This window comes from Magnolia sinica, chromosome 2 (genome assembly GCF_029962835.1).
Source record: "Magnolia sinica isolate HGM2019 chromosome 2, MsV1, whole genome shotgun sequence".
Classification (NCBI taxonomy): Eukaryota; Viridiplantae; Streptophyta; class Magnoliopsida; order Magnoliales; family Magnoliaceae; genus Magnolia; species Magnolia sinica.
Window position 1 is genome coordinate 97,507,322 of NC_080574.1, and position 14,552 is coordinate 97,521,873.

General features: G+C 39.8%; 1 long non-coding RNA gene across 1 annotated transcript; it reads left to right on the forward strand.

Moving 5' to 3' along the window:
* The first annotated feature begins 12,526 nt into the window (after positions 1-12,526).
* On the forward strand, positions 12,527-13,955 carry LOC131229647 (uncharacterized). Its single transcript, XR_009163517.1, has 2 exons — positions 12,527-13,397; positions 13,734-13,955. It is a non-coding gene; the product is annotated as an uncharacterized LOC131229647 (long non-coding RNA).
* Positions 13,956-14,552: the final 597 nt, after the last annotated feature.

Genomic DNA, 14,552 nt, shown 5'->3' on the forward strand with positions numbered 1-14,552 from the left:
TAGCAGCCCGGTAGAACCAAATCAGAGTAGATGATTGAATGTCCAAGTTCAATGTCCAGTACTCAATTACAATGGTTCTAATTCTAATAGATTTTAAATTAAACCTAATAGGGCTTGCCTTAATTGATTTTGATTCCAAAGAAAGGGAATAATAATTCCTCTTTATTAAATCAGATTGGAATAACAGAACAAAATCAATTAAAATAAAGCTAAGGAAAGAGAATATTAAAAAAGCACACTTAGCTTAGATGGAGCACAGAATTATCTCTCAGAAGTTCGACGAAGATTGGCTTGAATGGATTAAGTATTCAATGATTTCTTCTGAGATTCGAGCACTATTTATAAGTGAGAAGATCAGGTCTTCGACTGGTCTAGAGTGCTCTTCGACTAGTCGAAGCAACAACAGATATTTGAAAAATCTGGCGGGATATGCTCTGACCGTTCTACGACTGGTCGAAGGTCTCCTACGACTGGTCGTAGGTCACCTACGACTGGTCGTAGCTCTCCTTCGACTAGTCGTAGGTCCTAAAAAGCTTCGCTGGAATTCGAGTCGAAGATGTTCGACTGGTCGTAGATGCAGTCGACACTGTTCCTACGACTGGTCGAACAGATTTTTGGACTAGTCGAAGCCTAACAGATTTCATCCGGAATTTGTAACAAACTCACGACTGATCGAGGAATTTCTTAGACTGGTCGAAGCAACTCTAGGACTAGTCGAAGAAGGCCTAGGACTAGTCGAAGAACAGACCAATCACATGTAAAATAACATTCGACTTATGTATCCGAAATGACCTACTTCTAAGGTCAACCTATGGTCAGTCAAACCTCAATCATGAAGTATGGACATTGAAACATTAGGAACAAGTGACCTTGAAGAATGAGTCTTGAGGTCATGATATAGATCAATCTTGAAATCTTCATGTAGCTCAATCTTGAAAGGGTCTTGAGTTCTGCCTTGTACTCTTCTTGAAGTCTTGCAGCTTGAGTCTTGTCTTGTGAGCTTTGCTTGTTGTGAGCTTAGCTTGTTCATGAATGTTGTTCCTTGAGAGAGCTTCACTTGTGCAAGTTATATATAACATAACAGTGATTTTGGCACCACAAATTTGACAACAGACAGGGATATAAACTATAGCACTTACAAAAATAGAAATAAATTCTAATAAATTCAAAATTGATTAATTTTTTCCATAAAAATGAGTTCACAACCCTTTAAATAGGGGTACCAAGCAATAAGAAAGAAATCAGAAGCAAACGAAAATTAAAACTCTTATAAATTCGCAACTTACTATAAATAGTAAATTTACTTTTTATAGTAAGTTTCATATGTGGCTTAATCACATTATTCTCCTAATTATTCTAAGCACTTTTCATGTTGGACACAACTCCTAAAGCCTAGTGAATAAAGAGTTACAATCAAATTAAAACTTACTATTTATAGTAAAAACGGAACTAAACATGGAATTTCACCATCAATAGGATGGAATCTCGCAAATTTGGCATGGGCAACCTAGCAAAGCCAGGTTGGTTAGCTAAATTAGCTTATTCTATCCCAGAATCATATATGGTACGTCGAGAAACTCATTCCGGTTTGCGAGATATGCTGTTTAATGGTTCTGACGGTCTTGATGATTTTTGTCTCTGATCGGGCCTTCTTTGATCCATCTTAGACATGAAAGTATCTGTGGCCCTCTCTACATTAGTTTTCTATTCGCTTATGAGTTATGTTTAGTTGTGATGATAGTGTAAATTTTGAAGACAAAATTTTTATTAGGTGGGGAGAGCTGTAAGGCTCGTATCCTAGTCCGTATTGTTCTGTCGACTCCCTCGATCCTTCTCGTCGAATTTTGGCAATCCGCGACCTATAATTGACATTTGCACGTGACCCTAAGTTGTATTCTGTATATTTGAGTTGGCTTAATCTGAGACTTATACCATTGCAACCGCGCCGGCGCCACAGTTCCGATGCAGCGTATTACACACCGATCCGATACCCTGGCAAGGGGATGTAGGCCTGCGTTCAGTTCGAGGAAAACACCACGCGTTTACAATCCCAAGAGAATCTCTACAACATGTCCCATCAATCAATTAATCAAAGTACATAATCCATGCTTTCTTTCTCCCTAAGTTAAGTAACTTACCAAAGTCAACTCTCAAGTCAGGTACAACTATCACATCACATCCATCACCTCTCTTACAACCATCCTTTCTCTCTCTCTCTCTCTTTCTCTTTACAATTTCCAAGCAACAAAGAAACCAAAAAAGGTGCACATCCAAGAAATTCCAAGAGAGAAAAGTGTTGTGTGTGGCCTACTTCCTATCACTAGATCTATCATCCTAACCCTTCATCTCTCATCATCTTCCATCAAAGTGAGAGACAAGGAGATCGGCGTTCCATCAGACCAAGAAGATCGAACAGTGGGTGTTTTATAGGCCTAGATTTCATTCTTTTGATGATGGGCCAAGTGAGGCCTACCGATTAATGGTATGGATCTCACTCTGGACCCTAGGTGTGGCCGATGACCCACCTTGATTCTCATGATCATTCCATGATGAGGCCATTCTCCATGGACCCCATCATGATGTTTAGTTTTCCTCGCATGAATAGAGGTCATCTAGACCTTCCATTTTGGTGGAGAAGGAATCTCCACCGTTGATCTTTGATTTGGTGGGCCCACATGTATTGGGATCCACTTGATGTATGATTAAATGTAAGGGAGGGCTCATAGTGGCGGGGCCCTCCATTACACGTGTCCCTCTCTCTTTCTATCTCTCTTCCCCTCTCTTTTCATCTTTTTTTTTTGTGTGTGATGATGTGGTTGTGTGGCCCACCCGGATGGACCCCACCTTAATGTGTGCCTTATCTACACCATCCAGCCATTTGATGGCCCACCTGTAGCATGTCTGTAGGTGGGGCCCACCTTGTAAAAGTGTTGCATTCAAACTGTGACGTGCAATGAGGTGTGAACGACAGTGTGATGTACTCACAGCAACCAAAAAAAGAAAAAAATTTAGCTTGGTTTAAGCTTTTGGGGTGGGCTGCTCATGCAAGCCCCACCTTGATGTATGGGGCTGATCCACGCCGTCCATTCCATTCCTCAGTTCATTTTAGGAGTTGAGCCAAAATATGAGGCTAATCTAATTTTCTGGCGGGCCATATCATCGAAAATAGTGATCTTTACCGTTAAAATCCACTAGGACCCACTCTGATGTTTCTATGCACCAAAACACATTGAATATTGGGCTCATTCGGACTGTCTTGAGCCATAGAATGCAATGACTGGGTTGGATTTCCCTGATGCGGGCCCCACTTATGAAAAACTGTGACAACCTATTATTTTCAAAAAAAATAATAATCAAGCAGCAGGCACTGCTGCTGCGCCTGCAGTGTTTGATGGACATGCAGGGACCATGGTCCCAGTCGTGGGCCCCACTTAGGTGTGTGATGCACATCAACACCGTGCATTTGATGACCCTTTATGGCAGTGGGCCCCCTCCCAAAAAATCAGCCGTATACGACTCAGGTGGCCCACGTCACAGGGAACAGTGTGGGATGGAACGTCTGCCATTGAAATCCTTTTCTGGTTACAGAAGTTTTGGATCATTATGAAATTTATTTTTCCTCTTTATCAGGGTATGTGTGACCTTATCAACAGTTTGAATGTAAGATAAATGTTATGGTGGGCCCCACGTGGGACCCACTAATGTGTGTATTGCATCCCACACCTCCCCACGTGGGAGTGGGACGGCTGGTGTACCTCACTCCAGCTTCATATCTGCTGCAGTGGCGTCACCAAGTTCTGTTGACTCCCATCTGTTTCATCTATGCCGTCCATCCATCTACCATGATGCATGTGTTGCATCCAAACCGTCCAACCATTTTGAAAGCTCATTTTAAGGCTTAAGATAAAAAAAATAAGACAGATCTAATACCACCTAGACCACACTATAGAAATAGTGGGATTGAACATCTACCATTGAAACCCTTGGATTCCAGAAGTTTTGGACTTATTGGGGATTTGTTTTTCCTCTTAATTCAGGTCTGTGTGACCTTATGATCAGATTGGATGGAACATAAATGTTATGGTGGGCCTTGGGAATTTTAATGGTGGAAATCATTATCACCACTTATATTTGTGTGTAGGCCATTTGATATACATGGGGCCCATTGGTGTGGCCCATTTGATGTACATATGGCCCATGTGATGTGGCTCACTTGCCATATGAGGGCCCATTGTGATGTATTCAAGGCCCATGGGTTATGGCCCATTGCAATGTACATAAGGCCCATTGGTGCGGCCCACTGATGCGGCCCAATTGATGAATATGAGGCCCATGTGATGTGGCCCATTTGATGTATCTAAGGCCCATAGGTCGAGGCCCAATGGGATGTCTTTAAGGTCCACTGCAATGTGTGATTCCATCATGGTTGTGTGATGATGTCTATGATGGGCTGTGCCTTGGGAGCAATGATGGTTTAGTGTCCACATTGTAAGAATAATGTTGGTTAAATGTCTACATTATAAATCTCCTTAGGGCCCATTGATAGGCCCATACTTGTTTTGTGTAGGCTGTCTAGGCCAATCTTCGTTGTGAGGATAGTTCATCACCTTATAACATGCCTAATATAACTCCATGATTCATGCCCATACGCATTATATGTATGCTTAATATGAGGAATGTTTGATCATAGCATAAGTCGTTGGGTTGAGACATTTACGGGACTCCTTATGGGATGGAGTGCCCCACATGATCGCGCGGCCCGCATAGGATTGATGCATGACTAGATGGTGTGACTCATGCATCTCGCATATGTGTGACATGATCATTGTACGCCCTAGTGACATCAGGGTCGTGGCCTCCACTAGCACATCGTGGATGGCCGTATCGGATACCGGAAATACTTGGTTCTAGCACTGTGGGCACTTAGGATGTCCTTGGGTGAAAGTCCCATAACCTTTTTGGTACTAGGAGATTCTCCAACATTTAGACCGAGTGGATACATGAGCACCCGAGTGCCAAATAATAGTAGGCCGCGTCTCCCATTGTGTCGTGGTCGGTTGGTAGGGGGTGTGGCCTTATCCGCCCGAGTGGCTAGGCTGAGTTTGACCAGCTCGCAAATGAGTCCGCTATCAATGAGCCAGGTAGGTATTGGCAGACTACTGGTTAGGCGGATAGTATTGTCTATTCTGCTAGGTGGGCTGTGCTGCTAGGGAGGTGACAGTCAGTGTGGGGTGTACTAGACCCCGGTGATATCCCAGAGAGGAACTGTACTAATATGCGTACTTGATGAGGACTGACATGCTTATTTTGCATCTTGCATATGATATTTGGCTACATAGGTCTCGCAACGCATGGTCTTGGTATGGCCGATAGCATTCATGCCTTGCATCACATAGCCTTGGTACAGCTGATAGTATTTATGGACTTACCCGCATATTTCCGCATTACTTTGATATTGTATACTTAGCACTTGCTTTGCGCATATACTTACACCACCCTCTAAGCTTTTATAAGCTTTTGCACGACCATTGCATGCAGGTGTCATTGGATGGCAGCAGCGCTGAGGCAGGAGCACGTATCAGATCATTTTGGAGCCTTTTAATCACCTTGTATTTCCCTTTCTACATTGTACTTAAAGTTTTTGATATAGTGGATATGTGGTGATGTTGTTTTGTGACTTGGTTATGCTTGTGGTTATGCTCCATTAAAAAAAAAAAATCATATTGAAAATCCTCCTTGTAGGATCCCAGGATCGGAATCTGGCATATGAATGCCGAGAGCCGAGAATGGGGCACTACGGAGGCTGTCGGCACCAGATTCGGGGATCAAAAATTTTATGAGCCCATTTTCAGATTTTGGGGCATGACAGCCTTAGTATAAAAACAACTCTTGAAAGTTCACACTGGATTATGCTTCATAATTCTTAGCATAATTCTCCAGTTCATACTTAGTGTGTCGGTGGGGTCATCAATATTACTTAGTGCATGATTAATTCTTAACTGATTATGTCATATTGATTCCTCCGCCGTATATAAGAAATTATCAGAAAGACTAAGTCATGAATTAGTTTAGAGAAATATATCATGCCCCCTCTCCGGGTTAATCTTCACATAAAAATTTATTCAGAAGATAGTATTTCTGAAGTAAAGTCTGCTGATACTCTTGAAGGATGGATAATCTTTACTGCTCCTTTTAAAGAATCCAAAGAATATATCTAAATCTTTAGATGGCCCAAAAGAGAATGATAGTCATTTGCTAGTTTATTCTCTGTCGCCTTTAAGAATTTTATGAGATAATATTTCTTTATCATCAAAAAGATAAAAAGACCTCGCGGCTCTTGTCAGAAGAATAGATATATTGCAATTGAAGGCTAGTAGTTGATCTTGAAGATTTGAACTTTTGAATAAAGAACCACTACTATTTAGACGACATTTGCTGTTGCTATAAATTGAACCTGAATAAAAAGAAACACATTTTTGTACATTGTTTACTCAATATTTGAAATTTTCTTCAAGAAATTATATATTTGAGCATATCTATAGTGAAATATATATCTGCAGCATTTTGATACGTGCATAGTTTAAGCTCTTGAGTATTGGAGCTAGCATACTTTTGACTAACCATACTTTGACTTGACAGGACTTGACTGATCTTGACATAACTTGAACTTACCAGACTAGACTTGACTTTACTGACCGGACTTGACTTTACTGACTGGACCTTGACATGACCTGACTGGACTCGACACTTCACACTGTTTAGGCTCTTGAGTAGTGGAGCAATCATAGTTTTTTTTTAACTCATAAGTAGTTGGAGTCAGGTCTTATGCGAATGATCTCTCTAACTCTCATGGGTTCTCTAGACTTATCACGGCTGGAGAGTTCACAAACTGCGGTCCATCAAAGGGGCCTAGTGAAGCCACTGGAGCCGTGAACTCAGTGGGATTTACGTGCAAGGTTGGCCACAGTAACTCTCTAGAGTTCACGGGGTGAGCAAGGCTACCTTTGGTACCAAATCCAGGGCTGCCAATCCATCAATGAAGGGGTGTTTTTATTGAGACCCTGTCCTCATGAGTTAATACTGAAATCAAGCCAAGTGCCTAGGGGGTCTTATTATATTCTCTATTTTTCTTCGTCTGTATGTTCAGACCTATTCACAGGAGGGTATTTTCATCCTCTTCTATGACGCTGTTGCAGAGCTTACAGACGGCATTGGTCTTATGCGTGACTGGCCGTTGAGGACTTTTTGGCCTTTTAGGCTTTTTAGTCGCTGGCTTCATCCGTTGCCCGCATGGATATTCGTGTGATGTGGCCTATATGGGCTTTTTAGGGCCACTGGTTCCACACTGCTGTCCTAAATAATATATAGGTCTTATGCGTAGTTGGCCATATAAGGCTTGGCTAGGCTGCCTTAAATGATAAACTGCTATCGCTGACGTGATGGTTGATCGTACAGGCCTTATTGAAGATAACATATCGATAATTGAAGATAACAGATCAATGATTGATATATTGCCCTTGCTACTGCTGCTGATATTATAAAATTAGGTCTGAATGGAGCTTCAGCTTGATAATAATATTAATTTCGATAAACATTGATAATAAAATAATTTTCATGTCAGCGATACGGTGATGGCAATAGTAGTTTTGTTAATCTAATCCAGCAACCATCCTCGATGCTCGACAATAATAATATACAGACTTTGGCCTTCTTGGTATTCTACTTATCTTGCCCCCTTTTGATTTTGAAGGATTATGCTAATAATCTTTGAAATCAAAACTGTAATTATCTTCAAGGATGATGTATTTTGTATATCTTTGTTTGCCCCTTGAATAATTACACCGTGAATCTTTTGAGTCAAAATGCTGTGAATCTTCTTGGTATTCAGTAATGATATATTTTGCTGAACTGGCAGGTATATTGATGAAAATTTACCCCTAAGATGAATATACTTGTCTTGCTTTCTTCTCACCTGTTCTCCTATAGAGTGAATATCTTCAATCAGGATCATATGTCATTACCCTCTCTTATTTCGTATATCTTCTTCATGACAATTTTACCATCGTCGATCATCTTTTATAGAATACATATCTTTCCTTCTTTGCTTAATTTCCTTTGAATGTTTTAGCCATGGCAATTCAATTTTCTCTACAGCTAGCAATTGATTCATTGTACGGAGTATATCATTTTCTTTAACTATATATTTCATGTAGTCCGTAAATTGTCTTAGCCCTTTCTTTACTTAATTGTAGAATCACCCATGTTCTCTCTTTTCCCGGAATTTCTTGTCGTTCATTTTGATGATTCTTTATCTTGTTTTTCTTTCTTCGGCGATATCTGTTGTTGCTCTCTTAAGATTTTGAAATAGTCAATTCATATGAGAGTTGAGCAGCTTCACTTTGATTCTTTCTAGATTGCATGTTTTTTGTTGTTTTTTTCTTTTTAATTAAATCTTGAAAGATCTATATATTCGGATCACTGGGTTCCAACATAATGTCTGGTTTTATACATTCTATACATAACTTGACTTGCTCTTCTACTTTGGCAAATTGTGAACACGATGCCCCCAGGGTTCTCCATTGACTGATGAATTTGTTAATTGATTCGTCTTCTTATTGATGAGTAGCGGATAATTTAGTCGAACTAACTTCTTATCTGAAGGATTTCCTTAGGGTTCACTATTGTTCACAACAGTCACTGTTGGAAAATTAAGGACTTCTTCAGCAAAATGCTCATCTGGTGAAGGATGATTAACATTTGCTGGCAAATTTTCTATCCCTTTACGCTTTGAATGTACTGATATCGAAGGAGAAAGTGAAAAGTGCATTGTTGATGCCGTCGAGGAGAGTGAACTGAGTGAGTGAGGTAAAACGGCGCCTCGTAGTATTGCGGATGATCGACCTGTTATCCATACTCGGTAGGATGGTACTCCTTGTAGAAGAATATCAAACCCTTCATTTTTTAGATGTCACTATCATCTGTCTTTTATCATCGTACTGCGCTACCGGTGAAGCAGGAACTACTCCAGACATCACCTGGCCTTGTCTATCCTTGACCGCGACTGATTGGATTTTCTCCGATACTTTCTGGTGGAAATCCATTAGGTGTGAAGTAGACAACCACGTTAGTTTGGAGAAAATTCATTGTGGTATACCTGTTATTGAGAACAGAACGTTAGTTATTTTAATTAAATAAAATTGTACTTTGTTTTTAGAGATGAAGGGGAGGATGTTCCCACTGAGAGTCGCCATTTTGGCATCTATACAACGCTAAAAAGTGATAAATGTTCTTTGAATATTTTCTAAATTATCATTGAAAAGAATCCCTAGTGGAGTCGCCATTTTGTTTCGATAAGAAACAAATGCATTCGATTTGGGGGAATTCATTCAATGATAACAAAGAAAGAAGGAGAGAACAATGATCACAAGATATTTTATTCATTCTGAGTTCATTTACATTATTGGATTCCCTTGATTCTGAAAACAGAGTACAATCAATGCAACACAAAGAATGAAATAGAAGGCAGTTCAGTGACAATTTTAGTAGCATTTCGACGCTTTTAACGTTCATCACAAAGGAAGATGGCTTGTACTGACTTGAAGTCCTTGATTTGGTTGTATGATAGGCGTTGATTGTCTTTCCATTTATCCTTTCAGTCGTATGGATAGACTCTTCTTTCTTCTGAAATTCTCTTTCTATACTTCACATTTCCTTCATTTTCCTTTGAAGGTGGAGCGCACAACCCTTGAAATGTGGAGCGTACATCCCTTGAAATGTGGAGCGCACATCCGTTGAAATGTAGAGTGCACATCCCTTAAAATGTGGAGCGCACATCCCTTAAAATGTGGAGCTCACATCCCTTGAAATGTGGAGCGCACACCCTTGAAATGTAGAGTAGGGGAGAATGTCTTCAGGACAAAGCACAAAGGAGCGCACAACGCTCCTTTATAAGTGGCACACATTGCCAACTCTTTGGACATTGGAGCATGAGAAGTGGCACAGAACACTTTGTGTTAGGACAAGACTCCATTGGAAGTGGCGTAAAAGCCATCTATCAGGACAAATCTCCACCACAAGTGGCGCATGGTCTGGACAAAGCTCCATTGGAAGTGACGCAAAAGCCATCTGTCCGGACAAATCTCCACCACAAGTGGCGATGGGACTTGTGTCTGGACAAAGTTCCCATAGAAGTGGCGCACAAGGGATGTATCAAGACAAAGTCCCCTTTGAAAGTGTCGCACAATGAATGTATTAGGATATGGAGCCCTTTAAAAGTGGCGCATAATGGATAGTATTTGGACAAGTTCCCTTTGGAAGTGGCGCACAAAGGATGGTATTTGGACATAGGTGAGTGGAAAGTGGCGCACAATGGATGGTATTTGGACAAGGCCTCTACACTTCCTTTTATAAGTGGCGCAGGAATGCTGGAGTTAAGACATGGCACCACTCAAAATGGCGTTGTGCGCTGGCTTCAGGACAAGGGAGAAAGGCGTTGTGCGCTCAAGAGGAGTTGGCGCATAAGAAGACTTGGCGCACAGTGGAGTTCGGCACACAATGAATTTCTCCTCACTTGTTATTTACTTCTTCTCTCCTCCTCTTGTCTCCCTCTTGTCTCTTGTCCAAATGAGGAATGCAAGGGGGTATTTATAGGCCTCCCAGGCTCCTCCCCTCCTTAAACAGTGGTGATCACCACCGATCACCACTTCTCCTTAAGGCAATAACCAACCTCCTTCCTTTACATAGTGGTGTTCAAATACTTCTTCCTTAAATGATGGTGTACCTCCATTTCTAAGACAAGAACCTCACTTCCTCCCCTCATACAGGGCAATGCCCATCCACTCCTTTATACCAAAATAACCCCATGCACTCCTTTTTACCAAAATAACCCTATCCACTCCTTTTTATCGAAATACCCTCATTCACTCATTTTTACCAAAATATCCCCATTCACTCATTTTTACCAAAATACCTCCAGTTACTATTTTTTACCAAAATACCCTCATTCACTCATTTTTACCAAAATACCCCCATTTACTCATTTTTACCAAAATAAGGAGTGCACAACCCTAAAAAGGAATTCTCTGACCAATGCAATGGAATATTTTTTATGCCTCAACAATGGTATTTGGAATCTATTACTATCTTATGATTGTTCCAAGTAAGACTTTGGATATATCACTCAAGACATATCTTTAAGTGTTGCTCTGGGGTTTGCAACTCAAATTGCTATGTTTGGGTAAGATTTTGAGGTCCGAAAAATTCAATGGCATTTACTTTTCAAACATCGAAGATTTTTATAATTGTTTCCTAACTTGACTCAAATTCCTTTTAGCGTAATTGTTGCATGGATTATGGGCATCTAAATGGATCTTGACTTCAACCTCATGGAGACTGGAACACTTTTCGCATTAGTTCTTCTAAAAGCCTTCACTTTATAGGTATAATCAGTTATCTATTCATTTGAATATGAAATTGCTATCACAATGTTCAAAGCCACTAATTATGAAAATTTTATTAATGTACAGTTGGCCATGGAATAGAGTTGGGCATGGAATCGAGCACCATGTTAGGGCTGACCCGACTTGACTTGGTTTTAAAATAGAGTTGACCTTAACTCGACCCGACTCGCTACCGAGTCCAGCATTCCTGATCTAATTCGAGTCCTAGTCTAGATTGGATTAATCCGGACTGAGTTTGACCCGGTCATAGGTACCGAGTCAAGTCGAGTTAGCACGATCGAGTGCGGTGTGTATACTTCTGTTACAAAAGAAACATGGTTTTCTGCTCTTATTCAACAAGATATTAATTTGAAATAGTTGTAATCATAATTTGAAGACTATCTTAAATTAAGACTCGTAATTTGGGAAGTTTAATTTTAATAATTTGAAGACTCTTAAATTAAGACCCATAATTTGAAGACTATCAACATCATCATCTTAAAGATGCTGGGGATTAGTCTTTTATGCCAAAAGGAAAAATAATGATCCCTATTAAAATCATATGAGCCAGCCTACCTTAACACTATGTTCTGAGGCCAGAATTCTCGAGCAATTTTTTCATTCTTTTCTGAAAGGTGATTCTCTAGTAAGAATTTGGCTTTCACCATATGCACCAAGGAGTGATCTTTTCATGCTGAAAATAAGTCAGGGATTTTTTTATTTTTATTTTTATTTTATTTTGTTGCACAACGATCAAACAAGGATTTGTAACAAGTGGGAGATGAAAGGTCAGTGCCCTTTCTACAACAAATGTCATTTCGCTCATGGAGCAGCAGGTATTCTTGCATTCTATATTCTCTTAGATTTGTGTGTTTTCTTGTTATTCATTTATCTTATGTGTGTTTGTTGAACCCTTTATCTGTCCCAGTTGCTGGAAGTTTGGCCATGGAAGATGAATAGCTAGGATTACTGGAAGGTGGGCCCCCAACTGTATGGAGTGCAGGCTGTGACAAAAGGCCTTGGTTTGGTCATGTATTGCATATGCTCTATATGTAGGCCCCCCAACAGTAGATGATGAATTCCAACATTATCCTGTCAATGTGTCCAGATAAAATGGCGTGGACAGTCCTTAGACTTCCATACACTTTTTTTTGGGTCAGTAGTACAACGGCAATGTCTAAAACTAATTGCTATATGTATGTGACTTCCAATTATTATGTCTGATAAAGGGTTTCCTACGAAAACTTGGAAGTGTATGTTGATATGCAAAGCTAACTGGTTGTAGAATGCTACTTAAATGGAAAGAATTCACTGTTAAAACAAGGGACAATAGGAAAGCAACAAAAACTATGATCCTCACCAGCGTGACCGCATTTATAGGGTGGCCATCTTGGGTTCAAGCTTATACTACTATAAATGGTTTGATCATATTTTAATTGACAATAATTATGTATTAAAGATCTTGATCTCGAATGCATTGATAGAAATCAAGATTTCTAATACATAATTACTGTTAGGTAAAATGAGATCAACTCATTTTTTAGGCATCTAACAAATAGGGACTCACTAGATTCCTAGCAGTTATCTATAACCATGGGGATGATGGAATCCATGATGCAGACCTAGTTGTCTTGGAGGGAACGGTGTATAACAATGTTTTTTTGCTTTCCTATTGGACAGGCGAATCATCTTCCTCAGTAACATTTATACACATCATATCTTTTATTTAGCTAGTTCCCTTTCTATTGAGCCTTGTCAAAAATTGAGATCACGTTCATGCCAGCTTCCATAGATAAAATCTGATTTTTATATTTTGCTTCTTGCTTATGCCAGGCCAAGAGTGAAGAGCTAGTAGCCAAGGTGCATATTTTGAGTGAAGAGAATCAGGCCCTAAAGAATGAGATATAACGGCTTTCTGGAGAATGTGAGAAACTAACGTTTGAAAATGTGACTATAATGGTTTGCTTTTATTACCTTCTGGTTTTCCACCTTGCTGGTTTCTTCTTTCTTTCTTTCCTTTTCTTTTTTCTTTTTCCTAACAACTTTAAATGGTTGGTAGTATAATAGTTGCTGTAGAACCGTTTAGGTAACTAACCAACAGCTGATCACTAACCTGATGTTGCAAGCTAGTTTATTTAAGTAATTTTTACCTTAGAAAAATATGGAATTTGCTGTCCATCCACTTCCAACTATATTCAAATTGCTTAAGATGAAATCCTTTAAGAAGCTCTAATTTCATTCTTAAATTCAGAACATTCCATCTGACCCCATCTTGTGTGCAATATCAAGCTGTAGGTTTTTGCCCACAAAAGATAACTTGAGGAGAAGGGAAGTTGACAGAGAAGTGCAAGCTATTATGAGAAGAGGGAGATGACTATGAAAATGGGAGAAGCTCATATTGTTGATGGAATCTAATTTCAAAGAATCCCAAAATCAAGGGAACTCCAAGAGCATGACTATTGAAGATGTGATAGATGAGTGCAGACTACTTGGCAGGGCACGGGACCACGCCACCTTTTCTTTTATTTTTTTTCTTATAAAATGAGAAAGATTTGCTTCATGGCTATGGATTTTTGGAAGCCTTTTGTTCTATGGCTATGGATTTAACCTGTAGCCTTTGACCATTTTTTCTGAAAAACTTACGATTTAGGGGCATCCAGCACAACTACTGGTAAAGGTACCTGACCGCCAGTAAAGGCTTTACTGATGCCACTTTTACTGGCAGTTTTTTGGGCCTTTACCGGCTGTTAAAACCGCCGGTAAAGGCCAGTTTTCTTGTAGTGTCTAGGTGATTAAAAGTCGAAGAATTGGGGTAAAAATCATAATAAATGCTAAACTACAATGCTAGTTGTTGGGGGACTGTGGAAGCACACAGAGTAGAATCAAGTGAAGTAATCCAATCGCTCCAAGAAAGAACAATACAAACACTCCAAATTTAATGTGGAAAAATCCTTTTGGGAAAAAATCATGACACAAAGTGACAAAAAAAACACTATGAAAGCAAAAAATTACAAGAGGAGATATTACCCAATCCGAAAAGCCTTGAATCAATCCCCAAGTTACACCCTTGAAAGCCCTTAGATACCTCCCAATCCCGAATAAACCCAGATATAT